Here is a 12,428-nt window from a genome sequence, read left to right as displayed (position 1 = left end):
TTTCCTTCTTGCATGTAAAAATAAAGGACTGCAGCCGGGGAGGCAAAAATAGCGCGGCTCCTTATTCAGCGTGCCAGCAGCGGGTGGGACGGCAGCTGGGAAGCGCGTTTGCGCCGCAGGGTGGCGTGGAGTGGCAGGAATCCCCTGCGCAGGGGCGCTTCGCCCCGGCCTGTGTCCTCTCTCCCTCCTGGGGTCTTGGAGGAAAGCACAAGAAGCCGGACGGTATTTGCTCAAAAGTTCAGAAAGTATGACTGGGCATATTCGGGAAGGACTTAGACATTCCGGCGGGGAAGCAACACAGATTAGAACCCGAACGTGTGGCAGCTATCTTGGGAAATCCGTTGTTTGTCAACCACGGGGGTGGGCACGCATTTAGGAGGACACATGTCTATTTCTGAGATCCAGTCCTGACTTCTGCAGAGGAAAGGGGAAATCTTCTCTCGTTGCTGTAAGAAAATGTGAATCTCTGACTTCAGTGGTTTCACAGCCACTAAATCTGATGGCTTCAGAAAAGAGTCTGTGGCATATTTCTGCCCCCAAACTCTCATAAGGCAAGCAATCATTTCTTCACTCTCCCAATGACAGTCCGAGTCACAACAATGTTGTCTTGCTTCGACATCTACGGGGTGGGGGCTGGGGTGGAGAATTCCATGATTAGAAGAAAGAATGTGGGTATAAAGTACCATGGCCACAACAGAACTCAATGTTAGCCATCTTCTCCACTTACACTCAACAAAGAGAAAAGAGAAAGACATATACATGCGCGGACAGACATACACATGCACGGACAGACATACACATACACACACATTACAGAACTGTTAAGTTAATGAGTTAACTTCCTTTCTGTGTTGAGCTAGGATATTATTACCACATATTTGTTCATATACATTTGTAACTGATGCTACCTCCAATGTGAGGACAACAACAGTTTCCCCTTCTACACACTGTTGTGTCCCTAAGACCACAGGGTCCCTAAGACCATAGTGTCGAAGGCACAGAGAAATCTCTTGGAAAATACGAACTAAATGAACAAAGAAATTGGTGGTACACACAAGCAAAAGTCACACTTGGCACAGGCTACTGAACACTGTAGCCCCCCTGAACACTGCAGGTCAGTATTCTAGGGGAGTCTCCCTCAAGTCAAGCATACTCTGGCTAGGTCTTCCAAATTAATATTTGAAACAATGTACATCGTGAAAAAGGGCCTGACAGAAAGCAACCCAGAAAGGAGATGTACAAGGAATGAGAAGGGAGAGGGAAATGAAAGGTGCAAAGCATCCAGATGCAAGTTACTTGAAAGGCATCTCTTGCAATTGAGTGACAACCTCTTAAAGTCTGTTCCAATAAATAAACCTACCAGCCAACCCGGACTGACCAAACACACCCACCAGTAACAACACACTATTTCATGCACTTGGGGTATGGAATGAGGATTCAATATAGTTTCTTTTTGTTTTGTTTTGTTTTTTTGAAACGGAGTCTTGCTCTGTCACCCAGGCTGGAGTGCAGTGGTGTGATCTTGCAACCTCTACCTCCCGGATTCAAGCCGATTCTCCTGCCTCAGCCTCCTGAGTAGCTGGGATTACAGGCATGTGCCACCACACCCGGCTAATTTTGTATTTTTAATAAAGACAGGGGTTTCACTATGTTGGCCAGGCTGGTCTCGAACTCCTTACCTCAGGTAATTCACCCGCCTCGCCCTCCCAAAGCACTGGGATTACAGGCATGAGCCACCATGCCCAGCCTCAATATAATTTCTAATAAGCGGTTGGGGTATTTGCAAAGAGGGATGTTGTTTTATATACTATAATCAAAATATTGCTTTTACTTATGGAGCTTTAATGTTTACAGACATTGCTAGAGTCAAGATGAGGTATCAGTAAATAAAATAATGAGTCAGAGAAAGAGTATGTTACTTAGAAAAAATTTACTGGAAGTTTAGACTTTAAGCCATATATTTAAGGGAAGGTTAAAAACAGAATCAAATATTAATTGATTAATAATGTAATTGGTCAACTTGGCAGAGTTAGTAATATTCTTCTTAGGTAGTTCAGAATTTTTATTGTTATAGAGTTTACTTCTGAATATTCCCTTCTGTGCTTTCATAACATTTAGTGACTTTCTTAATCACTTACCACCTCTGCTTTGCTCTGTATTCATGTATGTGCATATCATCCTTCTTCTATTAAAAAATACTGAGAGCAAAGCTACATCTTGGTGATCTTTGACTCCAGAGCCTAGTGTAGTACTAAGAATAGAATCAGCATTCAATAAATGTGTATTGAGTAGAGGGGCACTCACAGGTAGGAAAGGGAGGGATTCAGTAAGCTGGACTGGAACAAAGAAATATACCAGAAGCTTGAGTGCTATTATGGCCCTGGTTACCCTGCTTACAAATGTGTGTTGGATCCTAAGGCCATCAGAGGACCATTGGAGTGATCTGGTCAAAGTGGTAAGTATGGAGAAATGCTGCAGTCATAGGTGAAGGCAGGTGGCCAGAGGTCCATGGGAAGGAAATTACACCAGGCAATATGGACACTAGGTAACTACCACGAAGGGTGAATGTGAGCAATACCCACAAAGGGTCTGTCATACTGTTCACAAAAATGATCCATCGGTCTTGTGAGAGAGGAGACCAGAGGTCTCTATTTGCCAAAATCTGTTTCCAGAGGTAGAACTGGACCCACTTTGCAACCAGTGAGAAAACTGGGTCTGGACAGGAGCAAGCAAAGGACAGAAATAGAAATATTACCTGTGGAAGGCATTGGCCTCAAGAGGGCTGAGACGCTGCAGAAGAAGGTGGAGGAAGGCGTGATAGAAGAGAGGCCTAGAGAGTAAAAGAAGGTTAAAAAGAAAAAAAAAAAGCAGGGGAAGGTAGTAAAGCAGACTCATAAGAGCAATTGGAATGGAATAAGCATTTGGCCAAAAAGTCAAGGTCAAAGAAGGTGTGCAGCAAATCAGTGGACGATGCTGATACTGAGAGAGGTCTGGGGAGTGAGAGCAAGAGCATGAACAAGTATCAAACAGCAGCTCTGGCTCAAGAGCAGCCTACACCCAGAAGCTTTCTGGGGCAGCCTGTGTTACAGAGCCGGCTAGAGGAGCTTTCTCAGCCTGCTTTTAGAACAGCTATCACGACTGATTTTACAAATGGAAGTGGATACTTCCAAGGAGAAAAGACAGTGCACTTCTTCATGAAAGTAAAAAGTGAGTGGGCTTCATGATTGGTATTTGCCACATTGTTCAGGAGTCAGCAAGATTCCTGAATTTTCTGCACAAGACTAAACATTTTGGGCTTTGTGGGCCATATGGTCTATGCTGCATTTTTTTTCCACTACAAACCTTTAAGAATGTAAAAACCATGCAGCCTACAGGTCCTGGTTTGTCAGCCATTTTTAAATATCTCTCTCTCTCTCTCTCCCTCTCTCTCTCTCTCTCTCTCTCTCTCTCTCTCTCTCTCTCTCTCTCTCTCTCTCTCCAGTTTCATCGGCTGTATTATGTCCTATGCGTATAAGCAGAAAAAGAGAAGGAAGCATGTGCCACAATATAGACAGCTCTAATTCCAGAAAAGATTGCTCTCCATTGTAATTTAGCTATTTGCTTAATCAATAAGTAGTCACCAAATTCTTAAAAGATATTCATCATTTGAAGGGATTTCTAAGGAAAGAAAGGAAATAAATATTTCCCCATTTAGAGTGAATTCTCAGATGTAGATAATGGGAGAAAAGTCAGAAGTCATTCACAAAAAAATACATATGTCAGAAAGATTCGAGACATTTCTTCTGTTTTGCAAGCTAGATTTTCTGGTGAGTAGAGGATGCTGAATGGATGCTACAGCCATGAGTGGTCAGAGAATGCAGTAACACATGCTCTCTGGTCTCTCCCAGAGCCTGTTACCATCTGGGGTCTGCCTGTGTTTCTCAAACTCAATCCTGAAGAGTGGCCACGGGGCAGGGAATACACACACCTGACACAGAGCCACATCCCATGTCACAGGCAACCTTCAAGTTTATGAAAATAAGTCTACAGGTCTGTGTTAATTACACCACTACTCATTCTGAAGACCAGACCACAGTGGGACAATTTCAAAAGTCAGTGTGACTGATTTCAACACTACCGGGAAAAGAAAATGTATTCAATACCAAAAGAGCAATGTTAACAGACATTTCTAGAGGAGTAATCAAACAGACAAAAATGTTTTACAATGTCAAGCATGAAAATATCGGAAGAAAAGTAACCACTGAAGAAACCTAAAATTAAGTTCTTAAAGGAAATTATGTTAAACCGAGTTTAGGAATTCAGACGGAATAGGATACATTTGAAAAACAGTTAATTTTCCCCACTCCAAAACATTAGGCTTATTTATCCCACAGTTTTGTGTTTACAAGCTGTGACACAAAGGGGTACATGAGCATGGCATGGTGATTCATGGTGACAATATGTGCTCTGCAAAACTTGTAAAAATTGTGTTTATTAGGAATAATCACTGAGTCAACACATAATCATTAAGTCCTCACTGGGTCCCAGAGCAGCACTAGGAGTTTTTACAGAAGTAAATTACCACGTCTTACTGGGGGTCGGGGTTGGGGGGCTCAACTACAGCAGCTGAATTTCATCTGAGGAGGTTAGAACCCCAGCAAACAGAATTAATATGCTAATGTAATCCCTCCCACTTACATAATACTAAAGGCTAAGTCCTTTAATAATGTCTGCTTTAATTATTACTGTGCACTTACACACTGCAAAGTTCTTTTGTCTATATTATTTTACGTGATCCTCAACAGTGTGACACAGAGAGGGCAGTTACTATTACTGTTTTTAAGAGCTCCAGCTTAGATGTAAGGGCACTAAGACTCACCGGTCTTTGCAATCCTGGCACATTCAATCCTAGCACATTCAAATCACCTAGAGAGCTTTAAAATAAAATGTATACATTGTAGGTGTACAATGTGAAGCTTTGATATACATAGTAAAATGATTACTACAGTCAAACAGATTGACATATTCATCACTCACATAGCTACCCATTTTGTGTATGTCTAGCAAAAACCTAAAATTTACTCTCTTAGCAAATTTCTAATATGCAATACAACACGAATAGCTATAGTTCTCATGCTGTACATTAGCTCTCTAGACTTAGTCATCCTATATACCGGCAACTCTGTACCCTTTCGCTCATCTCCCCAAAGTCTCCCTCCCATCCTACCCTCTGCCCTCCACCCTTGGTAGCCACAGTTCTAGTTTCTGTTTTCATATATTCAACTTTTCTTTTTAGATCCCACATATCAGCGAGATCACACAGTAGTTTTCTTTCTGTGTCTGATTTATTTTGTTTATTTCTTTCTGTGACATTTATTTTGCATAATGTCCTTCAGATGCACTCATGTTGTCACAAATGGCAGGATCACCTTGCCTTTTAAGGCTGATTAAAATTTTATTGTATAACTTATTTGATCCTTGCAAATCATATGAATGTATTAAATTATCACATGTACCCTAAAACTATGTGCATCTCTTGTGCAACGATTGAGAATGAAAAAAATTTACATATACACACAATTACAATTTCTTTATGCATTCATTCACTGACAGACACCTCAGTTGTTTCTAGAGCTCAGCTATTGTCAATAATGCTGGGATGACTCCATGGGAGAGGGCAGATATTATTACAAGGTGATGATTTCACTTTGTTTGGGTATATAACCAGAAGAGGTATTGCTCTGTCATATGGTTGTTCTCTTTTTAATTTATATAGGAACTTCCATGCTGTATTCCACAATGGCTGCACTAATCTATTTGGTTGGTGCAAAAGTGCCATTAAAAGTAATGGCAAAAACTGCAATTACTTTTGCACCAACTTAATACAATCTCACCAATAGTGTACAAGACTTCCCTTTCTCCACACCCTCACCAACACTTATCTCTTTTTGATAGTAGCCATCCTAACAGATGTGAGGTGATATCTCATTGTGAATTTATTTTGCACCTCGAGAGCTTTGATACTCTACCAATCCCTGAGTGTTTAGGATTTTCAAGACTAGGGCTCAACATCAGTGTTATTGAAAATCCTCCCAGATTAATAAAATGTGAAACCACAGTTAAGATACACTGGGTAAAAAGATTTCCTTGAGGTTACATAGCTGCTCAGCATCAAAACCGGAATTTAAACCCTGAATTGGAATCCTGCGCCATTCCCAAGGTTTTCTTTCCTATTTCTGCTCTTACCACGCGTTAACCTTGAATAAGGAAAGATAGGAAACAAGTTTAATATAATTGCTGGAGGACCTAAGAAAATATAGAATTAGAAAACATTTGAGCCAGAAGTTACCTCTGAGATCATCTAGGAGTGCAAACTCGTTGTTGTGCAATTATGGAAACAAAGGCTCAGAGTTTAAGCTTGTTTTCCAAGGTCACACAACAGTCTGTGCAGAGCTGGGACTAACATCCAAGCCTTTTCCTGGCTTTCCAGTACTTTCCATAATGTTGAGTACAAGGTTTGATTAAAAAAGTGTTTTGACTTAGAAAAATTCCAGTCATTCTCCAGTGTATCCACTTCCAGTCTCCCACGTGACATTGCTTTGTAGAGAAGAAGGATACAGCTATGAGGTCTGGGTCCCTACATTACCGATTCCTGTAAGCCCAAGTCCAGAGCTTGGCAGCATAAAATAGTCTCATTCTGCAGCATGAAGAAAGCCCAGTATGAAAGGAAAGGTCACACGTGTTTGGAGGTAATCTACCCAAATAAAATACCTGTATTTCTCCTACTTCACTTGTCTTTTGTATCTCAGATACGAAAAGTGATTTCCAAGGAACAATTTTCTCATCAGCTGAGTTTCTTATAATGCCCTTAATATGTCTTACAAACTCAACAACTGCAGCTTCTTAAATCCTATTTTAGGTAGTACCAAATTTGGTGAGAAACATGAAAGAATGCAGGGAATAATAAAAATCAAATAATAATAAGAGAAAGGTGGAGAAAGAAAAGGAATTATTGTGTAGCACCTACTGTATGCCAGATGCTGTGTTAAACATTTTAGCTGGATAATGTCACTTACTCTCTATACAACTTTATGAAGGAGCTACTATTGTTACTGTCAATTTTGCCGATGAGAGAACTGAGGCTTGGAGAAGGTAAGTAACTTGTCTAAAGTCTAAAAAGCAAGACTTGGTCAGAAATCCATGTATGCCTGACTCCAAAGCAAAAACTCCCAACCATACCATAATAATTCAAAAATACTGTCAGTCTATCAGGTGTAATAATAAAAATCACACAAAAAACTGCTAAAATTCAATCTTCTATGAATTCCACATTTCATTAGTGATCAATTTTGTTTAAAATTAGAGTAAAAAAACAAACTGATGTTGTCTAATCTATTTGACTATAGCCCCAAAGCAAACCACCAGAAACAGTGTCTTCAAAGGAAATGTAACATTTGAAATCATGGCTCTTGGCTATAAACACAGTTTTACATTTCTTATGTTTGTTTAAAATATTATGTCTGTCAATGGTGGCTCACGCTTATAATCCCAGCATGAAGAAAGCCCATAGGAGGCCACACTTGTAATCCCAGGACTTTGGGAGGCCAAGATGGGTGGATCATTTGAAATCAGGAGTTCGAGACCAGCTTCTCCAACTTGGCGAGACCATCTCTACTAAAAATACAAAAATTAGCTGGATGTGGTGGCACACACTTGTAATCCCAGCTATTCATGAGGCTGAGGCAGGAGAATCACTTGAACCCAGAAGGCAGAGATTGCAGTAAGCAAAGACCATGCCCCTGCACTCCAGCCTGAGTGACAGAATGAGGCTTTGTTTAAAAAAAAAAAAAAAAACTATAAAACCATTGACACATTGCTCTCCACACAGAACTGTTCTTAATTATATTCCTTACTTCACATTAAATATTTTTGAATGTAGCCATTCTATACAATTATTTGTGTATCCAAAAGAAAACCTAATTTGTTTCTTACATTGGAGTACCTCTCTACAAGAGAAGACCAAGATCTCCACTTACCAGATAATTTATTTTTTTTCTAAATTTTAAATTAACCAATATAACCACCCATTAAATTAATAGGATCAATTATAATAGCAACATTTATTAACTACCTCCCCATATCAGATAACATTAGCTTTTGCCATATTAAGATGTTCAGATTTCTAAAGACCTAATTGTAAAAGCTTAAGCCCTGAACAGAAGTAATTCAATACTTTTATTCTGCTGTTGTCCTAAGAAAAAAATAGCTAATATTTGTATGGCTCCTTAAACCACACAACATGCTTTTGCACACCTAATGTCATTTAGTGCATTGCAGTATGTAGGCCAATGCTGAACTAGCTGTATTATTTCTGTTGGATTGTCATAGGATTTGACTATTCATGATATGTATATAGACATGGGTTAAAAACAGGAATCAATGAGAGAGACTAACAATCACTTCTCCAGAAGGAAAAGATAAAATCTAGGATTCTCTAGAATCCAAATCTAAGACTTTTTATTTGCTATTTTGATAAATTATCTGAAAGATTTCATATTAAAATGCCCAGTCATACAAAAAAACTATTAAGTTCTTTCAGGTATTCAGATGTTTCGGTGAACTGGGATAAACTATAAACAGATTTTCTGAGGCTTTAGGACATAAGGAAAAGCTGTTAGAAGAATTTTAATAACCATAAGTAAGTTTTGGAAAAAGTAGTCTCAACTATTTACATATCTAAATAGCCATTCTTCCAACCTTGAAATATCACTGCACACATAGATTATTATCCAAATTACAACTGGCATTCACACACACACATACACACACACACACACACACACACACACATATACTCAGATCCAATATGGGAAACAGACTGTGAAGTTAATATTGACTATTCCTTGACTTGGTTAAAATAATTTCATCTAAAAAATGCCAACATTGCACCATTGGTAACAAAATAGAAAATATCAAAATCACACCAAACTCTGAGGTACAAGCCATATAAAGGAATTGGATACAATCCAGGAAAATCATTTTAAATGACGAAGCTGCTGCCAGATGAAAATCTAAAAAGATAAGAATGGTACCATCTGGCAAAATAAAGAATGAGAAAGAATATTTTCTAAGGCTTTAAAATCATAAGCAGTGTAGATAAGGTGAACAAAACCATCCAAACCCTGAACTATTTTAATGAAGGGGTAGCATCTAAAATTTGAAAGAGAAATTTTGAGCAAATAACAAGCAATACTGCACATAACACTGAATTAATTAGTAGTGGACCTCTCTTTGGGAATCTCCCCTGCTCAGATATCAGAAGTAGGTCCAGATTTTTCTCCTTAAATACTGAACGGAGGAGTCATAGATATACTCAGCTCAGACGATCTTTAAATATAATAATCATAATAACTGAAACAATTACATGTATTGTTTACAATGTAATTGTACAATTTACAATGTACAACTGTAATGTACATTGTAATATACAATTGTACATTTTAAATTATACATTGTAATTTACAAATACAATGTTTATAATGTATTGTTTCATATAATTTATGTAATGATCTTCCCATAACAGACTTAGACATTATTTGTGAACATCCCACTTTAATTTTTCCCTTATCATTAGCTCTAGTGGGTAGTAACTTAATCTATTCGGAACCGTTCTCTAAGTATAGCTGAAAAAAAAAGTCTAGATGTCTGGTGATATGATGTAATGTAATAATGAACATTATTTTCACAAAGTAAAATATAAATATAAGAAAGTAAGTCCCCATGGTGGCCATGTCTATCCCTCAAAACTTTGATCCCCCAGGTCCTTCCCCCATTCACCCATCACAGCCCATTCATTTAGGGTCAGGAACCTGACGCAAGCTGGAACACTCACAGCGGTGCTTCTTCTTCAAGTCACAACTGATTGGCTCGGTGAGGCCAATCAAAGTCCTTACTGGGGGCTGTTTTTCTAACTGGATAAAACAGGATATAAAGCTCAGCTGCTCTGTTTCACATTCTACGGAAGTTGAGGGTAACATCTACCTGTAGTGAGCAGTATTAAGAGAGGGTTCTAGCTAGGAAGAGCAGATAAATTATTTACCAACCCATGACGCTTTTGCAGTGAAAGGGATAAAATGCATAAATTAAGAATATCTTAGACAAGCTCAAGTATATGATCCTCCTAGTCCTTACCAATAAACAGTCCCTGACAGACACAACAATGGGGATTGGACAACGGCTGTTTTATGTAAGTATTTATGTATCTAGTATTTGAATATTTTTGTTTTGAAAAAAACTAGCTTTGAAAAAAATAGTTTCTACTTTAATAATAGTAATAAGGTTAATTAAATGATTTTTTAATGTTTCTGGTTGTGAGAGAAACTTACTAAAAACAACAGCAAAAGGATGGTGTGATGGACATGAAGTGGGGCTGCTCAGACGCCCCTCAAGGAAGGCTCACTGCCGCAGCCACGGGGAGTGTTGTCAGCAGACGCCGCCATCAGCTCTCAGCCTTCATAAGGGTTACTTCAGTAGTGGAGAGCAATGATGCCACTCCACTACTGAAGTAGAGGGTCACATCATTTCTGGGGTGACCCACAGCCAAAAACTGGTTGAGGTGAGGATATAAAGTCCTGGCCATATTTATAATATAAAAATACAGAATGCAGACTGGGCATGGTGGCTCACGACTGTAATCCCAGCAGATCACGAGGTCAGGAGTTCAAGACTAGCCTGGCCAACAGAGTGAAACCCTGTCTCTACTAAAATTACAAAAATTAGCTGGGCATGGTGGCGCGTGCCTGTAATCCCAGCTACTCAGGAGACAGAGGCAGGAAAATTGCTTGAAACGGGACCTGGGAGGCGGAGGTTGCAGTGAGCCTGGATCGTGCCACTGCACTGCAGCCTGGGCTACAGAACGAGACTCCATCTCAAAAAAAAAAAAAAAAATACAGAAAGCCCAATTAAATTAGAATTTCACATAAATTATAAATTATTTTTACTATAAGTAAACCTCATTCAAAATTTGAATCTGAAATTCAAATGTGCAGCATTTTATCTGGCGACCCTAATGTTGCCCCGTGCACACAACTCTTATGGGCCATTCTCACCCCAGAGCTCCCTGTGAGGTGTGCCAAATAGCTCTCAGATCAGCTGGCTTCTCTCCCTGCCTTCCTCCTTCCCAAGGCCATTCCCTAGAAAGCATCCTCTATGTGAAACCCCGTTTCAAAGTTTGCTTCCCAGAGAACCTGCCACAGAAGCATCAGTCTTCTGTTTTGCCCAACTTTTTAAAAATTCAGATCATAAAAACAATACCACAAAGGTTTTTGAAGTCTAAAATGACAAGAAAATGATCACTAATTATTTTATCGATTGTTATATTTTTTTAACTATGGATTTAAAATAATATTAATTATTATTATATAAGACAGAAATAATATATATTCATGAAAATGGCTTTTTCCAAAATAAAAAAGTATAGTGAGAAGAGGGGATTCTTTTACATTTCATATTTTTGCAAGTTGCTTTCTTTTGTGTCTCATTACAAGACTGGTGGATTTTTATATCCGCTTATGCATTTAACTTGTTATTTTGGGTGAAGTGTATGAAAAAAGTTAGTAAACGTTTCAGATAATTGTAGATATTCATCTTTGCCATAAACTAAAACTACCCAACTAGTAGTGTCTTAAAGGTTAGTTACAATATAAAACCTGAAACTTTATCGTTGTTGAATTAAATCACTGTTATTAAAATGTGTAGGTCTATCTTGCGTATTTAACAGAACATATTCTAGCAAGCATATTCACTTTAAATGAGTCATATTTATGATACAGTAGAGGTAGAGTTTTTCTGGGTTTTATATAAACTTTACAATATATTTGAGCCATTGCATAATCAACATGTATAGACATTCCTTTCCTCTTTATAGAACTTAATTTTATTATCTTTTAAAAAGAAATATTGATAATAAATCTTTGTTATTTGTTATGAGATTCATGTCCTAAGTCAAGAAAGCAACCCTCAATTATAACATTGTTCTTTTGGGAATTCGCAATCCATTTTATGATTATTTGTTTTATTAAAGAATTTACAAGAAATGCATTTTAGCAAAACCCAAGAACTGCTGAGAGCAGCAGAAAGGCAGTGAAGTGCAGTGGCAGGGCCAGGCAACCCACGACTGAAGGGTCCAGAATCAGTCTCACGAGGGTTCAAAAAGTGGTTTACATGGAAGCACTTGGTAAAATGCAGCATATTGCAAAATAATCAATTATTATATTTGGGAATTTAGTTAAATGTTGTTTGCTAGTTGCTATAAATTGTTAAATGGAAACAGGTGTGGCATATGTCTCTAATATTTGATGATATCTACGTCATAGAAGAAAACCATGCTTTATTGTAGTATGAGCCTTGGAGCTGATCATAGGCTGTAATTTGGTGATACCCAAGGATGC

The sequence above is a fragment of the Callithrix jacchus genome, chromosome 6, assembly GCF_049354715.1.
Source record: "Callithrix jacchus isolate 240 chromosome 6, calJac240_pri, whole genome shotgun sequence".
NCBI lineage: Eukaryota > Metazoa > Chordata > Mammalia > Primates > Cebidae > Callithrix > Callithrix jacchus.
Note: the sequence above shows the minus strand (reverse complement) of the source record.